This window comes from Heterocephalus glaber, unplaced genomic scaffold (assembly GCF_053883595.1).
Source record: "Heterocephalus glaber isolate CG9 unplaced genomic scaffold, H.glaber_assembly_v1.0 deba00001532, whole genome shotgun sequence".
Classification (NCBI taxonomy): Eukaryota; Metazoa; Chordata; class Mammalia; order Rodentia; family Bathyergidae; genus Heterocephalus; species Heterocephalus glaber.
This window is the reverse complement of record NW_028258330.1, coordinates 18,420,157-18,425,908: the sequence shown is the minus strand read 5'-3', so window position 1 is coordinate 18,425,908 and position 5,752 is coordinate 18,420,157. Positions and strand designations below refer to the sequence as shown.

The following is a 5,752-nucleotide window of genomic DNA, read 5'->3' as shown; positions in this document are numbered from 1 at the left end:
TCTTTTATACATCATGTCTTTTGTATCCTAGATAGTTCTTGCCTACCTTGAATTCATAAATATTTTCCCTTATAATTTCTTCTTAAAGTTTTATACTTTTAGGTTTTCTTATTTAGGTTCATAGATCCCTTCAAGTTATTTTCATGTATGGAAAAAAAAGATTGAGGTTAATTTTTTATATATGGATACCAGGTGTTCTAGTGGTGTTTGCTGAAGACACTATCTCTTCCTTGGCTCTTGAATGGAGTTTATATTCTATAAAATGTTAATGTTAAATAATTTTTCAAAACTCAGTGGACCATATATGTGTGGTTCTATTTCTAGATTCTTTGTTTTATTCAAATGATCTATATGTCTTTCCTTACATCAACACTGCCTTGATTACTGTAGCTTTAGAAGAAGTCTTAAAATTGGGTGCTAAATGTCTTCCAACACTGTTTTTGTTTTTGTTTTTGGCTTTGGCTTTTCTCGGTCCTTTGTACTCCTACATAACTTTTAAATTTCAATATCCAGTTCTTCATTTATAGCAAGTATACACAGACCTGAATTTTTATATATACCTTGTGTTTTCTAATCCTGCTAAATTCAAATACAAGTTCTAGGGGCTCCTAGAGATTTCTTAGTATTTTCTCTGTAGATGATCATTTCATCTACATATAAAGATTTTGCTTCTGCTGTGCCAATCCTATCGTAGTTGTGTCATTTTATTGCCAGACTATTTTGGTGGGGACTAGGTTTCAAAGTTTAATGGACAGATAAAGAGTAAGCATATCTGCCCTTGTTCCCCTTAAGGAGAAAGCATTGTATCTTCTCCATTCATGTAAGGCGTTCTTGCTGGAAGTATGGAGTACATGTCTTTAATCTGTTGAGAAGGTTCTGTTCTACTTCTGGTCTCCTGATAGCTTTTACCATGAACAGCTGTAGAATTTAGTCCAATACTTTTTCTCCAACTAGTGACAGGATCATATGGCTTTTTCCTTTCTTCTGTTAAAATGATGACTTTGGGGGGTGGATCTTCCAATGCTGAACCAACACTGCCATCCCTATAACAAAACCACTTTCTACATCCTGCCAGTTCTGACTTCTAATAGTTTGTTTTGGTAAACAAATTTCTATCTATGTTCATACATTTTTCTTCTATTATCTTTATCCAGTTTTAGGATTAGCACAATGTTGAGTTCCTTAAATGAGGGGAGAAGTGTTCCTTCTTTTTTCTGCTTTAATTGTTTGATATAATCTATCAGTTAAAATGTTTATGAGGCTGCTGTTGTCATACAGGTAGGTTTTCAAGCTAGGAACATACTTCCTTTAATAGGTGCTATTCAAATTTTATATTTCCTCCAGAGTTAGTTTCATTAATTTGTCTTCCAAGGTACTTCTTAGAAGTTGTCAAACTTATTTCAAAAAAGATTTTTGTAATATGCTTTCTATATCCTTTTAATTTCTGTAAAATCTATGGTAATGTCTCCTAGATCTTAATATTGTAATTTTAAAAATGTATAAGTGATATTGTGTAACAAGAAGAAAAGATCTAAAAGAGCAGGGGAATTGGGAGGGGTAGGAGAAGGGAAAAAAGGAAAGGGAAAAAATAAGAGAAGAGGAAAAAAATGGAAACAAGGTCTTTGCAAATAGGGAAGGGTGGAAGGGGTGAAGGAAGGGCAACGGAAGGGGAAAAAAAATAAGAACCAAGAGACTCATGTAATGGTACAAGATCCCAGTGATGAATGTAACTGTATTGTATACCTAAAATGTACCAATAAAGTTAATGGGGAAAAAAATATTCAACCTTTGAGCATGTGATGGGTGAGGTCTTGCTGATTCCTGAGATCCCCTAATGGCATCTTTCTTCTTATCTTGGTACAAAGTACTTAGTTTCTTTTTATGTCAGATTTTTTTTTTTGGTACCAGGGATTGAATTCAGAACCTTCCACTTGTGAGGCAGGTGCAGTGCCACTGAGCTAAATCCCTGGCCCAAGTTTCTTTTTAATAACACTAATCTCATCAGCAACCAGATTTCCTTTGGCCCCAGCTTTATGTATAGTTCATTTCTGACCGAAATTTAAGTTTTTCTAATCGTTCTATTCTGCTTTTTTGCTCCTGATTCTCACTACAAATCTGGCTAAAAGCAGCAAGCAGTACCTATGCCACAACCTGAATCTTAGAGTGCCTTGAAATTTCCTCTACCAGATCAATTAGTTTACTCGTTTAAATTTAGCTTCATACAAAGTCTTAGGACATGGACAAAACATAGATTTTTTTTTTCCTATAGTGTATCATGTATGGTCTCTAGTCCAATTCCCATTACAGCCTTCATTCTCCAATGAAGCTTCATGAGGTTGGCCTCTATTGTCCACCTTCTCATCAGTATTCTGGTCTGAGCTCCAACCAGAATCACCTATCAGGCTGTTACAGAATTTTGGGCTTCCTCTAACCTGCTTCTCCAAACTTTTCCAAACTCCTCCTACAAGCCAGTTCAAAGGGCTTCTAAACCACATGGTCAGGTATAGTCACAGAATCATCCACATTTCTATGGTACCAATTTTCTTTATTGGTCAGCTTTCTCATAAGTGCAGGTCAAAATGCTAATAACTTATACTAGTCCAATTGAATTGCTGAAATAAAATACCTATACTTGTAATTTTTTAAAAAAATTGATGTATGTTTGTGATACACAATAGTTACTCTTGTTTGGTGCACTTGAGAGATATACATATATATTATATAATATATATATTATCTTGATCATTTTTAATGCCTTTATCCTCCCTCCTTACCTTCCCATCTCCTCCTTTCCAAGATCCCTTTGTCCATCTCCAAAAATTCTGCCTTCCTGTTCCCTACCATTTCTCCTTTAATTATTTTTAAATTTCTATTTGGAGTTTCTCGTCTAAAAGAAACCACGTAATGTTTCACTTTCTGTGCCTGACTTCTGATTTATTCCACTTAATATGGTCTCAAGATGCATTCATTTTCTTGAGAAGAACATGAATTCATTTTTATGGCTGAAATATATATATATATATATATATCACATTTTCTTTCACATATATATATATATCACATTTTCTTCATCTGTTCATCTGTTGATGAGTGTTCAGACTGTTTCCAGGGTTTAGTTATTGTGAATTGTTCTGCAATAAACATGAATATTCATGTATGATATCTTTTAGTCTTTTAGGAATATACCCAGTAGAGGTATAGCTGGGTATATTGAGTGGAATTTCTATTTTTAGTGTTTTAAAGATTTTAAATATTGATTTCCATAGTGGTATACCAGTTTACATTCCTATCAACAATGTAGAAAGTTTCCTTTTCCCCCATGTCCTCACCAGCATTTGTTGTTTTTAGAGTTCTTAATGATAGCCATTCTGAATATAGTAAAATGGAATCTCAGATGTTGAATGATTTTTATGTATTTACTGGCTACTTCTATTTCTTTTCTTTTCTTTCTTTCTTTCTTTTTTTTTTTTTTGAAATGTCTATTCAGTTCATTTGCTCTTTTTTGGTTGGGCCATTTTTTGGGGGGGGGAGTAAATTTTTTTGAGTTCTTTAAATATTCTAGATATTATCCCTCTATCAGAAGAGTAGTTGGCAAAATTCTTTTCTCATTTCATAGGTCATCTCTTCACTCTATGGATTGTTTTATTTCCTGTGCAGAAGCTTTTAAATTTGATGTAATACCATCTCTGTTGATTCTTGGTATTATTTCTTGTGCTATCAAAGTTCTGTTGAGAAAGTCCTTACCTGTGTCTATGGCTTCAAGTGTTTCTCCTATGTTGTCTTCCACTAGTTTTAAATTTTCTGTTTTTATATATAGCAACACCCACAATTTAAAGGAAGCAAAGTTTATTTGTGTGTGTGTGTGATACAGTGCTTTATTTAGAAAAAGGTAAACACCACTGATTCTAAGATATTTTTTCCCTTCAAATGGCACACTAATTAGACAAAGTAGTCCAGGATAATAGATGTATTTACACACTGAATACAAAACACATATACAATATTTGGAAAATTTAGTTATCCATTGATTCATTTTGCATTTCCACTGTTCATCTTCTGTTCCAATTTTCTTTGACTTTTATAAATCCTTTTTCCCCTTGCTTTCAAATTGACTTTTGGCTCTGGTTTTACCCACTGTATTTCTATTAGTTTTTCCCCTGCTGGTGTAACAAAAATGTCTTCGGGCCGGGGATTTAGCTCAGTGGTTCTGCCGCCTGCCTTGAAAGTGCAAGGACCCAAGTTCGATTCCCGGTACCAAAAAAAATCTTCAATGGGACCGGGTGGAAGAACAGTCTTTGGCTTGCTCTTTCTCAGTTTCTGCACGTCTTTTACTTGCTGTTTTTCTTTGCATTTTGCAGCTATAATGGATCTTATGATACACCGATGCATGTTTGGTGACTGGTATTGAGGATTTTCATATAAAGTTGGTCCTCCAAAACTTCCCTGAAAAATCTTTATCAGATTTAAGACAAAATGAGGTCCTATTTCTACAAGTTGACCATCTTCATCTATGACCTGAAAGTTCTGAAACCATACCCTAGTATCCAAAATGGTGAAAGTAAATACATGATCCACAAATGGCTGGCTTTTGGGATGATATCATGGTGTACTAAAAATCTGAATTAAGAGTTCTTTTAACAAAGCATAGTGTGGCAATTCATCAAAAGCAGGGTCAAAAGAAAAAATCAGCGGGGAACCTTTCAAACAGTTTCCAGCCATCTTCAGTTCTGCTAGGGTGTGAATATTTTGAACAAGGAATTTGGCAGAGGGCCCATGAGGTGAATTCAAAAGCCACATATAAAGATCTTATTTTTTCTTAACTTCAAAATAGATGCATTTATTGCAGTTTTTCATTTCACTGACCTCATTAATCACAAATAATTTATCTTTATGATTCATTTTAGTATCTGCTTTAGAATGAGGCATCAACGTTCTCAATTCTTGCATTAAATGTCTTGCTCTGAAATTTATTCCTCTGGAAGAAAAGATGAGAATCCTTTCCTTATTTTTCCACTTGCCCTTGCAAATGGGGCCTGGGATATGGTCTTTCTCTGCTTTCTCCATCTCTTCTGGCACAACTGATGACTTAGCTGGAGGGTCAGCATCTTTTTTGTTTCTTTTTGGCTTCTTCTCCAAAATGAGCAAGCCCCTACACCACTTCCTCTTGGTTGCCGCCATCTTGCCTCACCCCTTCGAAGAGAGGTTTATTTTTGGCTCATGATTTCAGTGGTTTCAGTCCATGGCTTGCTGGCTTTAGTGCAGGAACATCATTGCAGATAGGTGTGGTGGAGCAAAGCTACTCACCTCATGCCTCCAGAAAGAGTATAGAGAAAGAGTTACAGAGAGAGCTATATCCTCCAATGATTCACCTCTGAATCTGCTAGCTTTCTGCTAGCATATTTAGCTTCCTACTAGCATATTTAGCTATGAACAACAGTGGATCTATCCACTGTATAGTTGCCCATGATCTAATCATCTCTGCAATCAATTTTTTAATCCAGTCAAATTGACATGTAAGCTTAACTGTCATAAGTTCTTTTGGTGTAATAAAGAAATCAGCCAATCATATTACATGGAGTTTTCTTTGCTTTTCAGAGGGCTTTGGAAGATCACCAATGGCTCTGGGAAAGTTTTCTTCCTAAATCAGAAAGGTTTTAGATAGTCTAGTCACAATGACTCTACTGGTTCGCCCAGAGGCAATGGGACTTACAGTTAATAAGGATGCTAGGGGGTACTAGGGGCTGCCACATTG

General features: G+C 35.3%; 1 pseudogene; it reads right to left on the bottom strand.

The window, feature by feature from the left end:
* Positions 1 to 4,029: 4,029 nt before the first annotated feature.
* On the bottom strand, positions 4,030 to 5,178 carry LOC101710028 (ribosome biogenesis protein BRX1 homolog; annotated as a pseudogene).
* Between the last annotated feature and the right edge of the window lie 574 nt (positions 5,179 to 5,752).